The 23,161-nt window shown below is 45.9% G+C and overlaps 16 non-coding genes and 3 pseudogenes across 16 annotated transcripts; all 19 read right to left on the minus strand.

Moving 5' to 3' along the window:
• Window positions 1-527: 527 nt before the first annotated feature.
• LOC141185957 (U2 spliceosomal RNA) lies at window positions 528-718 on the minus strand. Its single transcript, XR_012260534.1, has one exon. It is a non-coding gene; the product is annotated as a U2 spliceosomal RNA (small nuclear RNA).
• A 1,120-nt stretch (window positions 719-1,838) lies between these two features.
• LOC141185969 (U2 spliceosomal RNA) lies at window positions 1,839-2,029 on the minus strand. Its single transcript, XR_012260544.1, has one exon. It is a non-coding gene; the product is annotated as a U2 spliceosomal RNA (small nuclear RNA).
• Window positions 2,030-3,150: 1,121 nt separating this feature from the next.
• Window positions 3,151-3,341, minus strand: LOC141185981 (U2 spliceosomal RNA). Its single transcript, XR_012260552.1, has one exon. It is a non-coding gene; the product is annotated as a U2 spliceosomal RNA (small nuclear RNA).
• Window positions 3,342-4,463: 1,122 nt separating this feature from the next.
• Window positions 4,464-4,654, minus strand: LOC141185995 (U2 spliceosomal RNA). Its single transcript, XR_012260562.1, has one exon. It is a non-coding gene; the product is annotated as a U2 spliceosomal RNA (small nuclear RNA).
• A 1,122-nt stretch (window positions 4,655-5,776) lies between these two features.
• Window positions 5,777-5,958, minus strand: LOC141185621 (U2 spliceosomal RNA). The gene has a single exon (XR_012260264.1). It is a non-coding gene; the product is annotated as a U2 spliceosomal RNA (small nuclear RNA).
• A 524-nt stretch (window positions 5,959-6,482) lies between these two features.
• Window positions 6,483-6,598, minus strand: LOC141186091 (U2 spliceosomal RNA; annotated as a pseudogene).
• Window positions 6,599-7,720: 1,122 nt separating this feature from the next.
• LOC141185622 (U2 spliceosomal RNA) lies at window positions 7,721-7,902 on the minus strand. The gene has a single exon (XR_012260265.1). It is a non-coding gene; the product is annotated as a U2 spliceosomal RNA (small nuclear RNA).
• A 524-nt stretch (window positions 7,903-8,426) lies between these two features.
• On the minus strand, window positions 8,427-8,542 carry LOC141186093 (U2 spliceosomal RNA; annotated as a pseudogene).
• A 1,124-nt stretch (window positions 8,543-9,666) lies between these two features.
• On the minus strand, window positions 9,667-9,857 carry LOC141186007 (U2 spliceosomal RNA). Its single transcript, XR_012260571.1, has one exon. It is a non-coding gene; the product is annotated as a U2 spliceosomal RNA (small nuclear RNA).
• A 1,121-nt stretch (window positions 9,858-10,978) lies between these two features.
• LOC141186019 (U2 spliceosomal RNA) lies at window positions 10,979-11,169 on the minus strand. Its single transcript, XR_012260580.1, has one exon. It is a non-coding gene; the product is annotated as a U2 spliceosomal RNA (small nuclear RNA).
• A 1,121-nt stretch (window positions 11,170-12,290) lies between these two features.
• LOC141186032 (U2 spliceosomal RNA) lies at window positions 12,291-12,481 on the minus strand. The gene has a single exon (XR_012260583.1). It is a non-coding gene; the product is annotated as a U2 spliceosomal RNA (small nuclear RNA).
• Window positions 12,482-13,602: 1,121 nt separating this feature from the next.
• On the minus strand, window positions 13,603-13,793 carry LOC141186044 (U2 spliceosomal RNA). The gene has a single exon (XR_012260584.1). It is a non-coding gene; the product is annotated as a U2 spliceosomal RNA (small nuclear RNA).
• A 1,118-nt stretch (window positions 13,794-14,911) lies between these two features.
• On the minus strand, window positions 14,912-15,093 carry LOC141185623 (U2 spliceosomal RNA). The gene has a single exon (XR_012260266.1). It is a non-coding gene; the product is annotated as a U2 spliceosomal RNA (small nuclear RNA).
• A 524-nt stretch (window positions 15,094-15,617) lies between these two features.
• Window positions 15,618-15,733, minus strand: LOC141186100 (U2 spliceosomal RNA; annotated as a pseudogene).
• Window positions 15,734-16,858: 1,125 nt separating this feature from the next.
• On the minus strand, window positions 16,859-17,049 carry LOC141186056 (U2 spliceosomal RNA). Its single transcript, XR_012260585.1, has one exon. It is a non-coding gene; the product is annotated as a U2 spliceosomal RNA (small nuclear RNA).
• A 1,123-nt stretch (window positions 17,050-18,172) lies between these two features.
• LOC141186068 (U2 spliceosomal RNA) lies at window positions 18,173-18,363 on the minus strand. Its single transcript, XR_012260586.1, has one exon. It is a non-coding gene; the product is annotated as a U2 spliceosomal RNA (small nuclear RNA).
• Window positions 18,364-19,488: 1,125 nt separating this feature from the next.
• Window positions 19,489-19,679, minus strand: LOC141186080 (U2 spliceosomal RNA). The gene has a single exon (XR_012260587.1). It is a non-coding gene; the product is annotated as a U2 spliceosomal RNA (small nuclear RNA).
• A 1,123-nt stretch (window positions 19,680-20,802) lies between these two features.
• LOC141186092 (U2 spliceosomal RNA) lies at window positions 20,803-20,993 on the minus strand. The gene has a single exon (XR_012260588.1). It is a non-coding gene; the product is annotated as a U2 spliceosomal RNA (small nuclear RNA).
• A 1,121-nt stretch (window positions 20,994-22,114) lies between these two features.
• Window positions 22,115-22,305, minus strand: LOC141186104 (U2 spliceosomal RNA). The gene has a single exon (XR_012260589.1). It is a non-coding gene; the product is annotated as a U2 spliceosomal RNA (small nuclear RNA).
• Between the last annotated feature and the right edge of the window lie 856 nt (window positions 22,306-23,161).

The following is a 23,161-nucleotide window of genomic DNA, read 5'->3' on the forward strand; positions in this document are numbered from 1 at the left end:
AAGAAGTCAGTGTTCCAGCAGAGGGAGACAACGTTTCAGAAAAGGCATTGTAGCAAACCAAAAAAGAAATTTTAAGCGCAGCAGAGTAACCAGCTCACATACCTGTTAGCTCAGGTGAGTTTAAAAGGCTGCTGTTGATAACAAGGGCATTTGCTAAATAGATGGTGTGTGTGCAACAATATACTGAAAGGTCAATTATATTGTGCAGCTTATCTCACCACCTGTAGTTATTTAGGTGAAAGCTCCAAAATGCTTGCCTAATATGTCTGTTTATCCAAAAGGAAGTATAGAGGGAGAGCTAGATAGATAGCATTGCATTACACTACATTACATGGCAATGCAATGCACAGTTGCTGAAGTTGAACCAAAATGAGCTTGTCATCTGGCTTCTGCAACTTTTAACATGAAAAATCCAATGAGGAGAAGAAAAGCAAAGCCAAAGAGTCCATCCCAAAATCCGACAAACAAGCAAAATGAACAAAAAGCATTGAATTCAATTCTTTCTGATTTTAGAAACTGCATTAAAGAAGGGGTGCACCGGTCCTGGAGATACTGCAATACCAGGTCAATGCGTGGAGTGGACAGAGCAAGCTCTTTTTCCATCTCCCTGTTCTAAAAATCCATTTAATATATGGTCCCCAGATAGGGGACGTATCAGATATTAAACTGATAAGAACAGATACTACACTTGATCTTAGCCAAAAGGCCGAGAAGCGATAACCAGAATTGGTTTCCGACTACGGTGCCACCCAAGGATTCTGAAAAGTCCATTTGTGGAGATGGCCACCTGGACTCCCGTTAAGAAGACATGCTGTCAACCTCTAGATCCCTCACATGCCTGCACTTTTCGGCTTGCTGCTGCTGCAATCCACGCGTTTTAGATCTGCATAACTCCACCTCTTTTAGCACAGTACCCTCAACCCCCGGCTGTTCCCACCCGCCTCAACACCGTTGGAAGGGAGGAGAACCAATTAAGGCGGGGGGGGGGTGGAACGAGCAGCTGTCTACCCTTAGCAGGAGGGTTGCTGATTAATTACCTCTCCTGCTGCTGCTGCTGCTGGCTGTCCAGCAGCAGACTGAAGGTGGCTGCTGCTGTGCGCAGGTATATAAAGGCTCAGAGCCTATTATGACACGCGCAGCCAGCGTTCCATTGCCACATTCCGTCTACTGCAGGCGGGATACCTGGATGGCTGAATGTCACTGAGAAGCTCACAGAGACCGCCATAAGCAACAGTTTAAAAGAATGCCACAGACTAATCAACCAAACTTTTTGGGTTGGTTTCTCTTTTATAGTCTGCAGGCATTAAATGAAAGAAGTCAGTGTTCCAGCAGAGGGAGACAACGTTTCAGAAAAGGCATTGTAGCAAACCAAAAAAGAAATTTTAAGCGCAGCAGAGTAACCAGCTCACATACCTGTTAGCTCAGGTGAGTTTAAAAGGCTGCTGTTGATAACAAGGGCATTTGCTAAATAGATGGTGTGTGTGCAACAATATACTGAAAGGTCAATTATATTGTGCAGCTTATCTCACCACCTGTAGTTATTTAGGTGAAAGCTCCAAAATGCTTGCCTAATATGTCTGTTTATCCAAAAGGAAGTATAGAGGGAGAGCTAGATAGATAGCATTGCATTACATTACATTACATGGCAATGCAATGCACAGTTGCTGAAGTTGAACCAAAATGAGCTTGTCATCTGGCTTCTGCAACTTTTAACATGAAAAATCCAATGAGGAGAAGAAAAGCAAAGCCAAAGAGTCCATCCCAAAATCCGACAAACAAGCAAAATGAACAAAAAGCATTGAATTCAATTCTTTCTGATTTTAGAAACTGCATTAAAGAAGGGGTGCACCGGTCCTGGAGATACTGCAATACCAGGTCAATGCGTGGAGTGGACAGAGCAAGCTCTTTTTCCATCTCCCTGTTCTAAAAATCCATTTAATATATGGTCCCCAGATAGGGGACGTATCAGATATTAAACTGATAAGAACAGATACTACACTTGATCTTAGCCAAAAGGCCGAGAAGCGATAACCAGAATTGGTTTCTGACTACGGTGCCACCCAAGGATTCTGAAAAGTCCATTTGTGGAGATGGCCACCTGGACTCCCGTTAAGAAGACATGCTGTCAACCTCTAGATCCCTCACATGCCTGCACTTTTCGGCTTGCTGCTGCTGCAATCCACGCGTTTTAGATCTGCATAACTCCACCTCTTTTAGCACAGTACCCTCAACCCCCGGCTGTTCCCACCCGCCTCAACACCGTTGGAAGGGAGGAGAACCAATTAAGGCAGGGGGGGGGGTGGAACGAGCAGCTGTCTACCCTTAGCAGGAGGGTTGCTGATTAATTACCTCTCCTGCTGCTGCTGCTGCTGGCTGTCCAGCAGCAGACTGAAGGTGGCTGCTGCTGTGCGCAGGTATATAAAGGCTCAGAGCCTATTATGACACGCGCAGCCAGCGTTCCATTGCCACATTCCGTCTACTGCAGGCGGGATACCTGGATGGCTGAATGTCACTGAGAAGCTCACAGAGACCGCCATAAGCAACAGTTTAAAAGAATGCCACAGACTAATCAACCAAACTTTTTGGGTTGGTTTCTCTTTTATAGTCTGCAGGCATTAAATGAAAGAAGTCAGTGTTCCAGCAGAGGGAGACAACGTTTCAGAAAAGGCATTGTAGCAAACCAAAAAAGAAATTTTAAGCGCAGCAGAGTAACCAGCTCACATACCTGTTAGCTCAGGTGAGTTTAAAAGGCTGCTGTTGATAACAAGGGCATTTGCTAAATAGATGGTGTGTGTGCAACAATATACTGAAAGGTCAATTATATTGTGCAGCTTATCTCACCACCTGTAGTTATTTAGGTGAAAGCTCCAAAATGCTTGCCTAATATGTCTGTTTATCCAAAAGGAAGTATAGAGGGAGAGCTAGATAGATAGCATTGCATTACATTACATTACATGGCAATGCAATGCACAGTTGCTGAAGTTGAACCAAAATGAGCTTGTCATCTGGCTTCTGCAACTTTTAACATGAAAAATCCAATGAGGAGAAGAAAAGCAAAGCCAAAGAGTCCATCCCAAAATCCGACAAACAAGCAAAATGAACAAAAAGCATTGAATTCAATTCTTTCTGATTTTCGAAACTGCATTAAAGAAGGGGTGCACCGGTCCTGGAGATACTGCAATACCAGGTCAATGCGTGGAGTGGACAGAGCAAGCTCTTTTTCCATCTCCCTGTTCTAAAAATCCATTTAATATATGGTCCCCAGATAGGGGACGTATCAGATATTAAACTGATAAGAACAGATACTACACTTGATCTTAGCCAAAAGGCCGAGAAGCGATAACCAGAATTGGTTTCCGACTACGGTGCCACCCAAGGATTCTGAAAAGTCCATTTGTGGAGATGGCCACCTGGACTCCCGTTAAGAAGACATGCTGTCAACCTCTAGATCCCTCACATGCCTGCACTTTTCGGCTTGCTGCTGCTGCAATCCACGCGTTTTAGATCTGCATAACTCCACCTCTTTTAGCACAGTACCCTCAACCCCCGGCTGTTCCCACCCGCCTCAACACCGTTGGAAGGGAGGAGAACCAATTAAGGCAGGGGGGGGGGGTGGAACGAGCAGCTGTCTACCCTTAGCAGGAGGGTTGCTGATTAATTACCTCTCCTGCTGCTGCTGCTGCTGGCTGTCCAGCAGCAGACTGAAGGTGGCTGCTGCTGTGCGCAGGTATATAAAGGCTCAGAGCCTATTATGACACGCGCAGCCAGCGTTCCATTGCCACATTCCGTCTACTGCAGGCGGGATACCTGGATGGCTGAATGTCACTGAGAAGCTCACAGAGACCACCATAAGCAACAGTTTAAAAGAATGCCACAGACTAATCAACCAAACTTTTTGGGTTGGTTTCTCTTTTATAGTCTGCAGGCATTAAATGAAAGAAGTCAGTGTTCCAGCAGAGGGAGACAACGTTTCAGAAAAGGCATTGTAGCAAACCAAAAAAGAAATTTTAAGCGCAGCAGAGTAACCAGCTCACATACCTGTTAGCTCAGGTGAGTTTAAAAGGCTGCTGTTGATAACAAGGGCATTTGCTAAATAGATGGTGTGTGTGCAACAATATACTGAAAGGTCAATTATATTGTGCAGCTTATCTCACCACCTGTAGTTATTTAGGTGAAAGCTCCAAAATGCTTGCCTAATATGTCTGTTTATCCAAAAGGAAGTATAGAGGGAGAGCTAGATAGATAGCATTGCATTACATTACATTACATGGCAATGCAATGCACAGTTGCTGAAGTTGAACCAAAATGAGCTTGTCATCTGGCTTCTGCAACTTTTAACATGAAAAATCCAATGAGGAGAAGAAAAGCAAAGCCAAAGAGTCCATCCCAAAATCCGACAAACAAGCAAAATGAACAAAAAGCATTGAATTCAATTCTTTCTGATTTTCGAAACTGCATTAAAGAAGGGGTGCACCGGTCCTGGAGATACTGCAATACCAGGTCAATGCGTGGAGTGGACAGAGCAAGCTCTTTTTCCATCTCCCTGTTCTAAAAATCCATTTAATATATGGTCCCCAGATAGGGGACGTATCAGATATTAAACTGATAAGAACAGATACTACACTTGATCTTAGCCAAAAGGCCGAGAAGCGATAACCAGAATTGGTTTCCGACTACGGTGCCACCCAAGGATTCTGAAAAGTCCATTTGTGGAGATGGCCACCTGGACTCCCGTTAAGAAGACATGCTGTCAACCTCTAGATCCCTCACATGCCTGCACTTTTCGGCTTGCTGCTGCTGCAATCCACGCGTTTTAGATCTGCATAACTCCACCTCTTTTAGCACAGTACCCTCAACCCCCGGCTGTTCCCACCCGCCTCAACACCGTTGGAAGGGAGGAGAACCAATTAAGGCAGGGGGGGGGGGTGGAACGAGCAGCTGTCTACCCTTAGCAGGAGGGTTGCTGATTAATTACCTCTCCTGCTGCTGCTGCTGCTGGCTGTCCAGCAGCAGACTGAAGGTGGCTGCTGCTGTGCGCAGGTATATAAAGGCTCAGAGCCTATTATGACACGCGCAGCCAGCGTTCCATTGCCACATTCCGTCTACTGCAGGCGGGATACCTGGATGGCTGAATGTCACTGAGAAGCTCACAGAGACCACCATAAGCAACAGTTTAAAAGAATGCCACAGACTAATCAACCAAACTTTTTGGGTTGGTTTCTCTTTTATAGTCTGCAGGCATTAAATGAAAGAAGTCAGTGTTCCAGCAGAGGGAGACAACGTTTCAGAAAAGGCATTGTAGCAAACCAAAAAAGAAATTTTAAGCGCAGCAGAGTAACCAGCTCACATACCTGTTAGCTCAGGTGAGTTTAAAAGGCTGCTGTTGATAACAAGGGCATTTGCTAAATAGATGGTGTGTGTGCAACAATATACTGAAAGGTCAATTATATTGTGCAGCTTATCTCACCACCTGTAGTTATTTAGGTGAAAGCTCCAAAATGCTTGCCTAATATGTCTGTTTATCCAAAAGGAAGTATAGAGGGAGAGCTAGATAGATAGCATTGCATTACATTACATTACATGGCAATGCAATGCACAGTTGCTGAAGTTGAACCAAAATGAGCTTGTCATCTGGCTTCTGCAACTTTTAACATGAAAAATCCAATGAGGAGAAGAAAAGCAAAGCCAAAGAGTCCATCCCAAAATCCGACAAACAAGCAAAATGAACAAAAAGCATTGAATTCAATTCTTTCTGATTTTAGAAACTGCATTAAAGAAGGGGTGCACCGGTCCTGGAGATACTGCAATACCAGGTCAATGCGTGGAGTGGACAGAGCAAGCTCTTTTTCCATCTCCCTGTTCTAAAAATCCATTTAATATATGGTCCCCAGATAGGGGACGTATCAGATATTAAACTGATAAGAACAGATTTTTTGATTGAAGCTGCATCCAAGGCACTGAAAAATGTGACCGAAGTCACACCAAAACAGCGCACGAGGCGAGGATTCATGTGGACCCTTCCCGGAGGAGAGGGTCCCCAATAAACCATCCCCATCCCTCCGAGCCAGAAGGCCACAGCGAGGGTCAGGGATCTCCGATGCTCTCCCTAGCCAAAGCCGGAGAAGAGCCGTTTTCGTGCTCCCAGCTTCCATCTAGGCTGCCACCCTAGTGGAGCTGGAGCCTGTGTTGGTTTCTCAGCCCAAAGCTGACCGGACCTCCGACCGGGTTTATAAAAATTCCCCTTCCTAGCCCGGAGGCCAGGAATAGGGGGGGTTGCTCAGAAAGTATGATTGGCAAAGGTGCGGCGTGCTACGAAGCCAAGTCTTTCTGGGGTTCCCAGTCCCAGTAAGCTTGGACTCCCACCAGGGCGCCTACTCCTGGGGCACATTGCTCCAAAGCCCTCACACTTACCAAGCCTAGTGACTTCGATCCTGGAGGGCCATGTTTTCCATCAGATAACTCTATGAGCCACCTGGCGTACTAACAAGTGCACCAAACCAGTGTGTAATATGCATCAATTTACTAGGGCAGCCCAAGGACAAAACTGCCTTTTCAAAAGATACTACACTTGATCTTAGCCAAAAGGCCGAGAAGCGATAACCAGAATTGGTTTCCGACTACGGTGCCACCCAAGGATTCTGAAAAGTCCATTTGTGGAGATGGCCACCTGGACTCCCGTTAAGAAGACATGCTGTCAACCTCTAGATCCCTCACATGCCTGCACTTTTCGGCTTGCTGCTGCTGCAATCCACGCGTTTTAGATCTGCATAACTCCACCTCTTTTAGCACAGTACCCTCAACCCCCGGCTTTTCCCACCCGCCTCAACACCGTTGGAAGGGAGGAGAACCAATTAAGGCGGGGGGGGGGGGTGGAACGAGCAGCTGTCTACCCTTAGCAGGAGGGTTGCTGATTAATTACCTCTCCTGCTGCTGCTGCTGCTGGCTGTCCAGCAGCAGACTGAAGGTGGCTGCTGCTGTGCGCAGGTATATAAAGGCTCAGAGCCTATTATGACACGCGCAGCCAGCGTTCCATTGCCACATTCCGTCTACTGCAGGCGGGATACCTGGATGGCTGAATGTCACTGAGAAGCTCACAGAGACCGCCATAAGCAACAGTTTAAAAGAATGCCACAGACTAATCAACCAAACTTTTTGGGTTGGTTTCTCTTTTATAGTCTGCAGGCATTAAATGAAAGAAGTCAGTGTTCCAGCAGAGGGAGACAACGTTTCAGAAAAGGCATTGTAGCAAACCAAAAAAGAAATTTTAAGCGCAGCAGAGTAACCAGCTCACATACCTGTTAGCTCAGGTGAGTTTAAAAGGCTGCTGTTGATAACAAGGGCATTTGCTAAATAAATGGTGTGTGTGCAACAATATACTGAAAGGTCAATTATATTGTGCAGCTTATCTCACCACCTGTAGTTATTTAGGTGAAAGCTCCAAAATGCTTGCCTAATATGTCTGTTTATCCAAAAGGAAGTATAGAGGGAGAGCTAGATAGATAGCATTGCATTACATTACATTACATGGCAATGCAATGCACAGTTGCTGAAGTTGAACCAAAATGAGCTTGTCATCTGGCTTCTGCAACTTTTAACATGAAAAATCCAATGAGGAGAAGAAAAGCAAAGCCAAAGAGTCCATCCCAAAATCCGACAAACAAGCAAAATGAACAAAAAGCATTGAATTCAATTCTTTCTGATTTTAGAAACTGCATTAAAGAAGGGGTGCACCGGTCCTGGAGATACTGCAATACCAGGTCAATGCGTGGAGTGGACAGAGCAAGCTCTTTTTCCATCTCCCTGTTCTAAAAATCCATTTAATATATGGTCCCCAGATAGGGGACGTATCAGATATTAAACTGATAAGAACAGATTTTTTGATTGAAGCTGCATCCAAGGCACTGAAAAATGTGACCGAAGTCACACCAAAACAGCGCACGAGGCGAGGATTCATGTGGACCCTTCCCGGAGGAGAGGGTCCCCAATAAACCATCCCCATCCCTCCGAGCCAGAAGGCCACAGCGAGGGTCAGGGATCTCCGATGCTCTCCCTAGCCGAAGCCGGAGAAGAGCCGTTTTCGTGCTCCCAGCTTCCATCTAGGCTGCCACCCTAGTGGAGCTGGAGCCTGTGTTGGTTTCTCAGCCCAAAGCTGACCGGACCTCCGACCGGGTTTATAAAAATTCCCCTTCCTAGCCCGGAGGCCAGGAATAGGGGGGGTTGCTCAGAAAGTATGATTGGCAAAGGTGCGGCGTGCTACGAAGCCAAGTCTTTCTGGGGTTCCCAGTCCCAGTAAGCTTGGACTCCCACCAGGGCGCCTACTCCTGGGGCACATTGCTCCAAAGCCCTCACACTTACCAAGCCTAGTGACTTCGATCCTGGAGGGCCATGTTTTCCATCAGATAACTCTATGAGCCACCTGGCGTACTAACAAGTGCACCAAACCAGTGTGTAATATGCATCAATTTACTAGGGCAGCCCAAGGACAAAACTGCCTTTTCAAAAGATACTACACTTGATCTTAGCCAAAAGGCCGAGAAGCGATAACCAGAATTGGTTTCCGACTACGGTGCCACCCAAGGATTCTGAAAAGTCCATTTGTGGAGATGGCCACCTGGACTCCCGTTAAGAAGACATGCTGTCAACCTCTAGATCCCTCACATGCCTGCACTTTTCGGCTTGCTGCTGCTGCAATCCACGCGTTTTAGATCTGCATAACTCCACCTCTTTTAGCACAGTACCCTCAACCCCCGGCTTTTCCCACCCGCCTCAACACCGTTGGAAGGGAGGAGAACCAATTAAGGCGGGGGGGGGGGGGGTGGAACGAGCAGCTGTCTACCCTTAGCAGGAGGGTTGCTGATTAATTACCTCTCCTGCTGCTGCTGCTGCTGGCTGTCCAGCAGCAGACTGAAGGTGGCTGCTGCTGTGCGCAGGTATATAAAGGCTCAGAGCCTATTATGACACGCGCAGCCAGCGTTCCATTGCCACATTCCGTCTACTGCAGGCGGGATACCTGGATGGCTGAATGTCACTGAGAAGCTCACAGAGACCGCCATAAGCAACAGTTTAAAAGAATGCCACAGACTAATCAACCAAACTTTTTGGGTTGGTTTCTCTTTTATAGTCTGCAGGCATTAAATGAAAGAAGTCAGTGTTCCAGCAGAGGGAGACAACGTTTCAGAAAAGGCATTGTAGCAAACCAAAAAAGAAATTTTAAGCGCAGCAGAGTAACCAGCTCACATACCTGTTAGCTCAGGTGAGTTTAAAAGGCTGCTGTTGATAACAAGGGCATTTGCTAAATAAATGGTGTGTGTGCAACAATATACTGAAAGGTCAATTATATTGTGCAGCTTATCTCACCACCTGTAGTTATTTAGGTGAAAGCTCCAAAATGCTTGCCTAATATGTCTGTTTATCCAAAAGGAAGTATAGAGGGAGAGCTAGATAGATAGCATTGCATTACATTACATTACATGGCAATGCAATGCACAGTTGCTGAAGTTGAACCAAAATGAGCTTGTCATCTGGCTTCTGCAACTTTTAACATGAAAAATCCAATGAGGAGAAGAAAAGCAAAGCCAAAGAGTCCATCCCAAAATCCGACAAACAAGCAAAATGAACAAAAAGCATTGAATTCAATTCTTTCTGATTTTAGAAACTGCATTAAAGAAGGGGTGCACCGGTCCTGGAGATACTGCAATACCAGGTCAATGCGTGGAGTGGACAGAGCAAGCTCTTTTTCCATCTCCCTGTTCTAAAAATCCATTTAATATATGGTCCCCAGATAGGGGACGTATCAGATATTAAACTGATAAGAACAGATACTACACTTGATCTTAGCCAAAAGGCCGAGAAGCGATAACCAGAATTGGTTTCCGACTACGGTGCCACCCAAGGATTCTGAAAAGTCCATTTGTGGAGATGGCCACCTGGACTCCCGTTAAGAAGACATGCTGTCAACCTCTAGATCCCTCACATGCCTGCACTTTTCGGCTTGCTGCTGCTGCAATCCACGCGTTTTAGATCTGCATAACTCCACCTCTTTTAGCACAGTACCCTCAACCCCCGACTGTTCCCACCCGCCTCAACACCGTTGGAAGGGAGGAGAACCAATTAAGGCGGGGGGGGGGGTGGAACGAGCAGCTGTCTACCCTTAGCAGGAGGGTTGCTGATTAATTACCTCTCCTGCTGCTGCTGCTGCTGGCTGTCCAGCAGCAGACTGAAGGTGGCTGCTGCTGTGCGCAGGTATATAAAGGCTCAGAGCCTATTATGACACGCGCAGCCAGCGTTCCATTGCCACATTCCGTCTACTGCAGGCGGGATACCTGGATGGCTGAATGTCACTGAGAAGCTCACAGAGACCGCCATAAGCAACAGTTTAAAAGAATGCCACAGACTAATCAACCAAACTTTTTGGGTTGGTTTCTCTTTTATAGTCTGCAGGCATTAAATGAAAGAAGTCAGTGTTCCAGCAGAGGGAGACAACGTTTCAGAAAAGGCATTGTAGCAAACCAAAAAAGAAATTTTAAGCGCAGCAGAGTAACCAGCTCACTTACCTGTTAGCTCAGGTGAGTTTAAAAGGCTGCTGTTGATAACAAGGGCATTTGCTAAATAGATGGTGTGTGTGCAACAATATACTGAAAGGTCAATTATATTGTGCAGCTTATCTCACCACCTGTAGTTATTTAGGTGAAAGCTCCAAAATGCTTGCCTAATATGTCTGTTTATCCAAAAGGAAGTATAGAGGGAGAGCTAGATAGATAGCATTGCATTACATTACATTACATGGCAATGCAATGCACAGTTGCTGAAGTTGAACCAAAATGAGCTTGTCATCTGGCTTCTGCAACTTTTAACATGAAAAATCCAATGAGGAGAAGAAAAGCAAAGCCAAAGAGTCCATCCCAAAATCCGACAAACAAGCAAAATGAACAAAAAGCATTGAATTCAATTCTTTCTGATTTTAGAAACTGCATTAAAGAAGGGGTGCACCGGTCCTGGAGATACTGCAATACCAGGTCAATGCGTGGAGTGGACAGAGCAAGCTCTTTTTCCATCTCCCTGTTCTAAAAATCCATTTAATATATGGTCCCCAGATAGGGGACGTATCAGATATTAAACTGATAAGAACAGATACTACACTTGATCTTAGCCAAAAGGCCGAGAAGCGATAACCAGAATTGGTTTCCGACTACGGTGCCACCCAAGGATTCTGAAAAGTCCATTTGTGGAGATGGCCACCTGGACTCCCGTTAAGAAGACATGCTGTCAACCTCTAGATCCCTCACATGCCTGCACTTTTCGGCTTGCTGCTGCTGCAATCCACGCGTTTTAGATCTGCATAACTCCACCTCTTTTAGCACAGTACCCTCAACCCCCGGCTGTTCCCACCCGCCTCAACACCGTTGGAAGGGAGGAGAACCAATTAAGGCGGGGGGGGGGGTGGAACGAGCAGCTGTCTACCCTTAGCAGGAGGGTTGCTGATTAATTACCTCTCCTGCTGCTGCTGCTGCTGGCTGTCCAGCAGCAGACTGAAGGTGGCTGCTGCTGTGCGCAGGTATATAAAGGCTCAGAGCCTATTATGACACGCGCAGCCAGCGTTCCATTGCCACATTCCGTCTACTGCAGGCGGGATACCTGGATGGCTGAATGTCACTGAGAAGCTCACAGAGACCGCCATAAGCAACAGTTTAAAAGAATGCCACAGACTAATCAACCAAACTTTTTGGGTTGGTTTCTCTTTTATAGTCTGCAGGCATTAAATGAAAGAAGTCAGTGTTCCAGCAGAGGGAGACAACGTTTCAGAAAAGGCATTGTAGCAAACCAAAAAAGAAATTTTAAGCGCAGCAGAGTAACCAGCTCACATACCTGTTAGCTCAGGTGAGTTTAAAAGGCTGCTGTTGATAACAAGGGCATTTGCTAAATAGATGGTGTGTGTGCAACAATATACTGAAAGGTCAATTATATTGTGCAGCTTATCTCACCACCTGTAGTTATTTAGGTGAAAGCTCCAAAATGCTTGCCTAATATGTCTGTTTATCCAAAAGGAAGTATAGAGGGAGAGCTAGATAGATAGCATTGCATTACATTACATTACATGGCAATGCAATGCACAGTTGCTGAAGTTGAACCAAAATGAGCTTGTCATCTGGCTTCTGCAACTTTTAACATGAAAAATCCAATGAGGAGAAGAAAAGCAAAGCCAAAGAGTCCATCCCAAAATCCGACAAACAAGCAAAATGAACAAAAAGCATTGAATTCAATTCTTTCTGATTTTAGAAACTGCATTAAAGAAGGGGTGCACCGGTCCTGGAGATACTGCAATACCAGGTCAATGCGTGGAGTGGACAGAGCAAGCTCTTTTTCCATCTCCCTGTTCTAAAAATCCATTTAATATATGGTCCCCAGATAGGGGACGTATCAGATATTAAACTGATAAGAACAGATACTACACTTGATCTTAGCCAAAAGGCCGAGAAGCGATAACCAGAATTGGTTTCCGACTACGGTGCCACCCAAGGATTCTGAAAAGTCCATTTGTGGAGATGGCCACCTGGACTCCCGTTAAGAAGACATGCTGTCAACCTCTAGATCCCTCACATGCCTGCACTTTTCGGCTTGCTGCTGCTGCAATCCACGCGTTTTAGATCTGCATAACTCCACCTCTTTTAGCACAGTACCCTCAACCCCCGACTGTTCCCACCCGCCTCAACACCGTTGGAAGGGAGGAGAACCAATTAAGGCGGGGGGGGGGGTGGAACGAGCAGCTGTCTACCCTTAGCAGGAGGGTTGCTGATTAATTACCTCTCCTGCTGCTGCTGCTGCTGGCTGTCCAGCAGCAGACTGAAGGTGGCTGCTGCTGTGCGCAGGTATATAAAGGCTCAGAGCCTATTATGACACGCGCAGCCAGCGTTCCATTGCCACATTCCGTCTACTGCAGGCGGGATACCTGGATGGCTGAATGTCACTGAGAAGCTCACAGAGACCGCCATAAGCAACAGTTTAAAAGAATGCCACAGACTAATCAACCAAACTTTTTGGGTTGGTTTCTCTTTTATAGTCTGCAGGCATTAAATGAAAGAAGTCAGTGTTCCAGCAGAGGGAGACAACGTTTCAGAAAAGGCATTGTAGCAAACCAAAAAAGAAATTTTAAGCGCAGCAGAGTAACCAGCTCACTTACCTGTTAGCTCAGGTGAGTTTAAAAGGCTGCTGTTGATAACAAGGGCATTTGCTAAATAGATGGTGTGTGTGCAACAATATACTGAAAGGTCAATTATATTGTGCAGCTTATCTCACCACCTGTAGTTATTTAGGTGAAAGCTCCAAAATGCTTGCCTAATATGTCTGTTTATCCAAAAGGAAGTATAGAGGGAGAGCTAGATAGATAGCATTGCATTACATTACATTACATGGCAATGCAATGCACAGTTGCTGAAGTTGAACCAAAATGAGCTTGTCATCTGGCTTCTGCAACTTTTAACATGAAAAATCCAATGAGGAGAAGAAAAGCAAAGCCAAAGAGTCCATCCCAAAATCCGACAAACAAGCAAAATGAACAAAAAGCATTGAATTCAATTCTTTCTGATTTTAGAAACTGCATTAAAGAAGGGGTGCACCGGTCCTGGAGATACTGCAATACCAGGTCAATGCGTGGAGTGGACAGAGCAAGCTCTTTTTCCATCTCCCTGTTCTAAAAATCCATTTAATATATGGTCCCCAGATAGGGGACGTATCAGATATTAAACTGATAAGAACAGATACTACACTTGATCTTAGCCAAAAGGCCGAGAAGCGATAACCAGAATTGGTTTCCGACTACGGTGCCACCCAAGGATTCTGAAAAGTCCATTTGTGGAGATGGCCACCTGGACTCCCGTTAAGAAGACATGCTGTCAACCTCTAGATCCCTCACATGCCTGCACTTTTCGGCTTGCTGCTGCTGCAATCCACGCGTTTTAGATCTGCATAACTCCACCTCTTTTAGCACAGTACCCTCAACCCCCGGCTGTTCCCACCCGCCTCAACACCGTTGGAAGGGAGGAGAACCAATTAAGGCGGGGGGGGGGGTGGAACGAGCAGCTGTCTACCCTTAGCAGGAGGGTTGCTGATTAATTACCTCTCCTGCTGCTGCTGCTGGCTGTCCAGCAGCAGACTGAAGGTGGCTGCTGCTGTGCGCAGGTATATAAAGGCTCAGAGCCTATTATGACACGCGCAGCCAGCGTTCCATTGCCACATTCCGTCTACTGCAGGCGGGATACCTGGATGGCTGAATGTCACTGAGAAGCTCACAGAGACCGCCATAAGCAACAGTTTAAAAGAATGCCACAGACTAATCAACCAAACTTTTTGGGTTGGTTTCTCTTTTATAGTCTGCAGGCATTAAATGAAAGAAGTCAGTGTTCCAGCAGAGGGAGACAACGTTTCAGAAAAGGCATTGTAGCAAACCAAAAAAGAAATTTTAAGCGCAGCAGAGTAACCAGCTCACATACCTGTTAGCTCAGGTGAGTTTAAAAGGCTGCTGTTGATAACAAGGGCATTTGCTAAATAGATGGTGTGTGTGCAACAATATACTGAAAGGTCAATTATATTGTGCAGCTTATCTCACCACCTGTAGTTATTTAGGTGAAAGCTCCAAAATGCTTGCCTAATATGTCTGTTTATCCAAAAGGAAGTATAGAGGGAGAGCTAGATAGATAGCATTGCATTACATTACATTACATGGCAATGCAATGCACAGTTGCTGAAGTTGAACCAAAATGAGCTTGTCATCTGGCTTCTGCAACTTTTAACATGAAAAATCCAATGAGGAGAAGAAAAGCAAAGCCAAAGAGTCCATCCCAAAATCCGACAAACAAGCAAAATGAACAAAAAGCATTGAATTCAATTCTTTCTGATTTTAGAAACTGCATTAAAGAAGGGGTGCACCGGTCCTGGAGATACTGCAATACCAGGTCAATGCGTGGAGTGGACAGAGCAAGCTCTTTTTCCATCTCCCTGTTCTAAAAATCCATTTAATATATGGTCCCCAGATAGGGGACGTATCAGATATTAAACTGATAAGAACAGATTTTTTGATTGAAGCTGCATCCAAGGCACTGAAAAATGTGACCGAAGTCACACCAAAACAGCGCACGAGGCGAGGATTCATGTGGACCCTTCCCGGAGGAGAGGGTCCCCAATAAACCATCCCCATCCCTCCGAGCCAGAAGGCCACAGCGAGGGTCAGGGATCTCCGATGCTCTCCCTAGCCGAAGCCGGAGAAGAGCCGTTTTCGTGCTCCCAGCTTCCATCTAGGCTGCCACCCTAGTGGAGCTGGAGCCTGTGTTGGTTTCTCAGCCCAAAGCTGACCGGACCTCCGACCGGGTTTATAAAAATTCCCCTTCCTAGCCCGGAGGCCAGGAATAGGGGGGGTTGCTCAGAAAGTATGATTGGCAAAGGTGCGGCGTGCTACGAAGCCAAGTCTTTCTGGGGTTCCCAGTCCCAGTAAGCTTGGACTCCCACCAGGGCGCCTACTCCTGGGGCACATTGCTCCAAAGCCCTCACACTTACCCAGCCTAGTGACTTCGATCCTGGAGGGCCATGTTTTCCATCAGATAACTCTATGAGCCACCTGGCGTACTAACAAGTGCACCAAACCAGTGTGTAATATGCATCAATTTACTAGGGCAGCCCAAGGACAAAACTGCCTTTTCAAAAGATACTACACTTGATCTTAGCCAAAAGGCCGAGAAGCGATAACCAGAATTGGTTTCCGACTACGGTGCCACCCAAGGATTCTGAAAAGTCCATTTGTGGAGATGGCCACCTGGACTCCCGTTAAGAAGACATGCTGTCAACCTCTAGATCCCTCACATGCCTGCACTTTTCGGCTTGCTGCTGCTGCAATCCACGCGTTTTAGATCTGCATAACTCCACCTCTTTTAGCACAGTACCCTCAACCCCCGGCTGTTCCCACCCGCCTCAACACCGTTGGAAGGGAGGAGAACCAATTAAGGCGGGGGGGGGGGGTGGAACGAGCAGCTGTCTACCCTTAGCAGGAGGGTTGCTGATTAATTACCTCTCCTGCTGCTGCTGCTGCTGCTGGCTGTCCAGCAGCAGACTGAAGGTGGCTGCTGCTGTGCGCAGGTATATAAAGGCTCAGAGCCTATTATGACACGCGCAGCCAGCGTTCCATTGCCACATTCCGTCTACTGCAGGCGGGATACCTGGATGGCTGAATGTCACTGAGAAGCTCACAGAGACCGCCATAAGCAACAGTTTAAAAGAATGCCACAGACTAATCAACCAAACTTTTTGGGTTGGTTTCTCTTTTATAGTCTGCAGGCATTAAATGAAAGAAGTCAGTGTTCCAGCAGAGGGAGACAACGTTTCAGAAAAGGCATTGTAGCAAACCAAAAAAGAAATTTTAAGCGCAGCAGAGTAACCAGCTCACATACCTGTTAGCTCAGGTGAGTTTAAAAGGCTGCTGTTGATAACAAGGGCATTTGCTAAATAGATGGTGTGTGTGCAACAATATACTGAAAGGTCAATTATATTGTGCAGCTTATCTCACCACCTGTAGTTATTTAGGTGAAAGCTCCAAAATGCTTGCCTAATATGTCTGTTTATCCAAAAGGAAGTATAGAGGGAGAGCTAGATAGATAGCATTGCATTACATTACATTACATGGCAATGCAATGCACAGTTGCTGAAGTTGAACCAAAATGAGCTTGTCATCTGGCTTCTGCAACTTTTAACATGAAAAATCCAATGAGGAGAAGAAAAGCAAAGCCAAAGAGTCCATCCCAAAATCCGACAAACAAGCAAAATGAACAAAAAGCATTGAATTCAATTCTTTCTGATTTTAGAAACTGCATTAAAGAAGGGGTGCACCGGTCCTGGAGATACTGCAATACCAGGTCAATGCGTGGAGTGGACAGAGCAAGCTCTTTTTCCATCTCCCTGTTCTAAAAATCCATTTAATATATGGTCCCCAGATAGGGGACGTATCAGATATTAAACTGATAAGAACAGATACTACACTTGATCTTAGCCAAAAGGCCGAGAAGCGATAACCAGAATTGGTTTCCGACTACGGTGCCACCCAAGGATTCTGAAAAGTCCATTTGTGGAGATGGCCACCTGGACTCCCGTTAAGAAGACATGCTGTCAACCTCTAGATCCCTCACATGCCTGCACTTTTCGGCTTGCTGCTGCTGCAATCCACGCGTTTTAGATCTGCATAACTCCACCTCTTTTAGCACAGTACCCTCAACCCCCGGCTGTTCCCACCCGCCTCAACACCGTTGGAAGGGAGGAGAACCAATTAAGGCGGGGGGGGGTTGGAACGAGCAGCTGTCTACCCTTAGCAGGAGGGTTGCTGATTAATTACCTCTCCTGCTGCTGCTGCTGCTGCTGGCTGTCCAGCAGCAGACTGAAGGTGGCTGCTGCTGTGCGCAGGTATATAAAGGCTCAGAGCCTATTATGACACGCGCAGCCAGCGTTCCATTGCCACATTCCGTCTACTGCAGGCGGGATACCTGGATGGCTGAATGTCACTGAGAAGCTCACAGAGACCGCCATAAGCAACAGTTTAAAAGAATGCCACAGACTAATCAACCAAACTTTTTGGGTTGGTTTCTCTTTTATAGTCTGCAGGCATTAAATGAAAGAAGTCAGTGTTCCAGCAGAGGGAGACAACGTTTCAGAAAAGGCATTGTAGCAAACCAAAAAAGAAATTTTAAGCGCAGCAGAGTAACCAGCTCACATACCTGTTAGCTCAGGTGAGTTTAAAAGGCTGCTGTTGATAACAAGGGCATTTGCTAAATAGATGGTGTGTGTGCAACAATATACTGAAAGGTCAATTATATTGTGCAGCTTATCTCACCACCTGTAGTTATTTAGGTGAAAGCTCCAAAATGCTTGCCTAATATGTCTGTTTATCCAAAAGGAAGTATAGAGGGAGAGCTAGATAGATAGCATTGCATTACATTACATTACATGGCAATGCAATGCACAGTTGCTGAAGTTGAACCAAAATGAGCTTGTCATCTGGCTTCTGCAACTTTTAACATGAAAAATCCAATGAGGAGAAGAAAAGCAAAGCCAAAGAGTCCATCCCAAAATCCGACAAACAAGCAAAATGAACAAAAAGCATTGAATTCAATTCTTTCTGATTTTAGAAACTGCATTAAAGAAGGGGTGCACCGGTCCTGGAGATACTGCAATACCAGGTCAATGCGTGGAGTGGACAGAGCAAGCTCTTTTTCCATCTCCCTGTTCTAAAAATCCATTTAATATATGGTCCCCAGATAGGGGACGTATCAGATATTAAACTGATAAGAACAGATACTACACTTGATCTTAGCCAAAAGGCCGAGAAGCGATAACCAGAATTGGTTTCCGACTACGGTGCCACCCAAGGATTCTGAAAAGTCCATTTGTGGAGATGGCCACCTGGACTCCCGTTAAGAAGACATGCTGTCAACCTCTAGATCCCTCACATGCCTGCACTTTTCGGCTTGCTGCTGCTGCAATCCACGCGTTTTAGATCTGCATAACTCCACCTCTTTTAGCACAGTACCCTCAACCCCCGGCTGTTCCCACCCGCCTCAACACCGTTGGAAGGGAGGAGAACCAATTAAGGCGGGGGGGGGGGGTGGAACGAGCAGCTGTCTACCCTTAGCAGGAGGGTTGCTGATTAATTACCTCTCCTGCTGCTGCTGCTGCTGCTGGCTGTCCAGCAGCAGACTGAAGGTGGCTGCTGCTGTGCGCAGTTATATAAAGGCTCAGAGCCTATTATGACACGCGCAGCCAGCGTTCCATTGCCACATTCCGTCTACTGCAGGCGGGATACCTGGATGGCTGAATGTCACTGAGAAGCTCACAGAGACCGCCATAAGCAACAGTTTAAAAGAATGCCACAGACTAATCAACCAAACTTTTTGGGTTGGTTTCTCTTTTATAGTCTGCAGGCATTAAATGAAAGAAGTCAGTGTTCCAGCAGAGGGAGACAACGTTTCAGAAAAGGCATTGTAGCAAACCAAAAAAGAAATTTTAAGCGCAGCAGAGTAACCAGCTCACATACCTGTTAGCTCAGGTGAGTTTAAAAGGCTGCTGTTGATAACAAGGGCATTTGCTAAATAGATGGTGTGTGTGCAACAATATACTGAAAGGTCAATTATATTGTGCAGCTTATCTCACCACCTGTAGTTATTTAGGTGAAAGCTCCAAAATGCTTGCCTAATATGTCTGTTTATCCAAAAGGAAGTATAGAGGGAGAGCTAGATAGATAGCATTGTATTACATTACATTACATGGCAATGCAATGCACAGTTGCTGAAGTTGAACCAAAATGAGCTTGTCATCTGGCTTCTGCAACTTTTAACATGAAAAATCCAATGAGGAGAAGAAAAGCAAAGCCAAAGAGTCCATCCCAAAATCCGACAAACAAGCAAAATGAACAAAAAGCATTGAATTCAATTCTTTCTGATTTTAGAAACTGCATTAAAGAAGGGGTGCACCGGTCCTGGAGATACTGCAATACCAGGTCAATGCGTGGAGTGGACAGAGCAAGCTCTTTTTCCATCTCCCTGTTCTAAAAATCCATTTAATATATGGTCCCCAGATAGGGGACGTATCAGATATTAAACTGATAAGAACAGATACTACACTTGATCTTAGCCAAAAGGCCGAGAAGCGATTACCAGAATTGGTTTCCGACTACGGTGCCACCCAAGGATTCTGAAAAGTCCATTTGTGGAGATGGCCACCTGGACTCCCGTTAAGAAGACATGCTGTCAACCTCTAGATCCCTCACATGCCTGCACTTTTCGGCTTGCTGCTGCTGCAATCCACGCGTTTTAGATCTGCATAACTCCACCTCTTTTAGCACAGTACCCTCAACCCCCGGCTGTTCCCACCCGCCTCAACACCGTTGGAAGGGAGGAGAACCAATTAAGGCGGGGGGGGGGTGGAACGAGCAGCTGTCTACCCTTAGCAGGAGGGTTGCTGATTAATTACCTCTCCTGCTGCTGCTGCTGCTGCTGGCTGTCCAGCAGCAGACTGAAGGTGGCTGCTGCTGTGCGCAGGTATATAAAGGCTCAGAGCCTATTATGACACGCGCAGCCAGCGTTCCATTGCCACATTCCGTCTACTGCAGGCGGGATACCTGGATGGCTGAATGTCACTGAGAAGCTCACAGAGACCGCCATAAGCAACAGTTTAAAAGAATGCCACAGACTAATCAACCAAACTTTTTGGGTTGGTTTCTCTTTTATAGTCTGCAGGCATTAAATGAAAGAAGTCAGTGTTCCAGCAGAGGGAGACAACGTTTCAGAAAAGGCATTGTAGCAAACCAAAAAAGAAATTTTAAGCGCAGCAGAGTAACCAGCTCACATACCTGTTAGCTCAGGTGAGTTTAAAAGGCTGCTGTTGATAACAAGGGCATTTGCTAAATAGATGGTGTGTGTGCAACAATATACTGAAAGGTCAATTATATTGTGCAGCTTATCTCACCACCTGTAGTTATTTAGGTGAAAGCTCCAAAATGCTTGCCTAATATGTCTGTTTATCCAAAAGGAAGTATAGAGGGAGAGCTAGATAGATAGCATTGCATTACATTACATTACATGGCAATGCAATGCACAGTTGCTGAAGTTGAACCAAAATGAGCTTGTCATCTGGCTTCTGCAACTTTTAACATGAAAAATCCAATGAGGAGAAGAAAAGCAAAGCCAAAGAGTCCATCCCAAAATCCGACAAACAAGCAAAATGAACAAAAAGCATTGAATTCAATTCTTTCTGATTTTAGAAACTGCATTAAAGAAGGGGTGCACCGGTCCTGGAGATACTGCAATACCAGGTCAATGCGTGGAGTGGACAGAGCAAGCTCTTTTTCCATCTCCCTGTTCTAAAAATCCATTTAATATATGGTCCCCAGATAGGGGACGTATCAGATATTAAACTGATAAGAACAGATACTACACTTGATCTTAGCCAAAAGGCCGAGAAGCGATAACCAGAATTGGTTTCCGACTACGGTGCCACCCAAGGATTCTGAAAAGTCCATTTGTGGAGATGGCCACCTGGACTCCCGTTAAGAAGACATGCTGTCAACCTCTAGATCCCTCACATGCCTGCACTTTTCGGCTTGCTGCTGCTGCAATCCACGCGTTTTAGATCTGCATAACTCCACCTCTTTTAGCACAGTACCCTCAACCCCCGGCTGTTCCCACCCGCCTCAACACCGTTGGAAGGGAGGAGAACCAATTAAGGCGGGGGGGGGGGTGGAACGAGCAGCTGTCTACCCTTAGCAGGAGGGTTGCTGATTAATTACCTCTCCTGCTGCTGCTGCTGCTGGCTGTCCAGCAGCAGACTGAAGGTGGCTGCTGCTGTGCGCAGGTATATAAAGGCTCAGAGCCTATTATGACACGCGCAGCCAGCGTTCCATTGCCACATTCCGTCTACTGCAGGCGGGATACCTGGATGGCTGAATGTCACTGAGAAGCTCACAGAGACCGCCATAAGCAACAGTTTAAAAGAATGCCACAGACTAATCAACCAAACTTTTTGGGTTGGTTGCTCTTTTATAGTCTGCAGGCATTAAATGAAAGAAGTCAGTGTTCCAGCAGAGGGAGACAACGTTTCAGAAAAGGCATTGTAGCAAACCAAAAAAGAAATTTTAAGCGCAGCAGAGTAACCAGCTCACATACCTGTTAGCTCAGGTGAGTTTAAAAGGCTGCTGTTGATAACAAGGGCATTTGCTAAATAGATGGTGTGTGTGCAACAATATACTGAAAGGTCAATTATATTGTGCAGCTTATCTCACCACCTGTAGTTATTTAGGTGAAAGCTCCAAAATGCTTGCCTAATATGTCTGTTTATCCAAAAGGAAGTATAGGGGGAGAGCTAGATAGATAGCATTGCATTACATTACATTACATGGCAATGCAATGCACAGTTGCTGAAGCTGAACCAAAATGAGCTTGTCATCTGGCTTCTGCAACTTTTAACATGAAAAATCCAATGAGGAGAAGAAAAGCAAAGCCAAAGAGTCCATCCCAAAATCCGACAAACAAGCAAAATGAACAAAAAGCATTGAATTCAATTCTTTCTGATTTTAGAAACTGCATTAAAGAAGGGGTGCACCGGTCCTGGAGATACTGCAATACCAGGTCAATGCGTGGAGTGGACAGAGCAAGCTCTTTTTCCATCTCCCTGTTCTAAAAATCCATTTAATATATGGTCCCCAGATAGGGGACGTATCAGATATTAAACTGATAAGAACAGATACTACACTTGATCTTAGCCAAAAGGCCGAGAAGCGATAACCAGAATTGGTTTCCGACTACGGTGCCACCCAAGGATTCTGAAAAGTCCATTTGTGGAGATGGCCACCTGGACTCCCGTTAAGAAGACATGCTGTCAACCTCTAGATCCCTCACATGCCTGCACTTTTCGGCTTGCTGCTGCTGCAATCCACGCGTTTTAGATCTGCATAACTCCACCTCTTTTAGCACAGTACCCTCAACCCCCGGCTGTTCCCACCCGCCTCAACACCGTTGGAAGGGAGGAGAACCAATTAAGGCGGGGGGGGGGTTGGAACGAGCAGCTGTCTACCCTTAGCAGGAGGGTTGCTGATTAATTACCTCTCCTGCTGCTGCTGCTGCTGGCTGTCCAGCAGCAGACTGAAGGTGGCTGCTGCTGTGCGCAGGTATTTAAAGGCTCAGAGCCTATTATGACACGCGCAGCCAGCGTTCCATTGCCACATTCCGTCTACTGCAGGCGGGATACCTGGATGGCTGAATGTCACTGAGAAGCTCACAGAGACCGCCATAAGCAACAGTTTAAAAGAATGCCACAGACTAATCAACCAAACTTTTTGGGTTGGTTTCTCTTTTATAGTCTGCAGGCATTAAATGAAAGAAGTCAGTGTTCCAGCAGAGGGAGACAACGTTTCAGAAAAGGCATTGTAGCAAACCAAAAAAGAAATTTTAAGCGCAGCAGAGTAACCAGCTCACATACCTGTTAGCTCAGGTGAGTTTAAAAGGCTGCTGTTGATAACAAGGGCATTTGCTAAATAGATGGTGTGTGTGCAACAATATACTGAAAGGTCAATTATATTGTGCAGCTTATCTCACCACCTGTAGTTATTTAGGTGAAAGCTCCAAAATGCTTGCCTAAT

Source organism: Phyllobates terribilis, unplaced genomic scaffold (genome assembly GCF_046119375.1).
Source record: "Phyllobates terribilis strain yellow unplaced genomic scaffold, ASM4611937v1 Scaffold_40__1_contigs__length_11209783, whole genome shotgun sequence".
NCBI lineage: Eukaryota > Metazoa > Chordata > Amphibia > Anura > Dendrobatidae > Phyllobates > Phyllobates terribilis.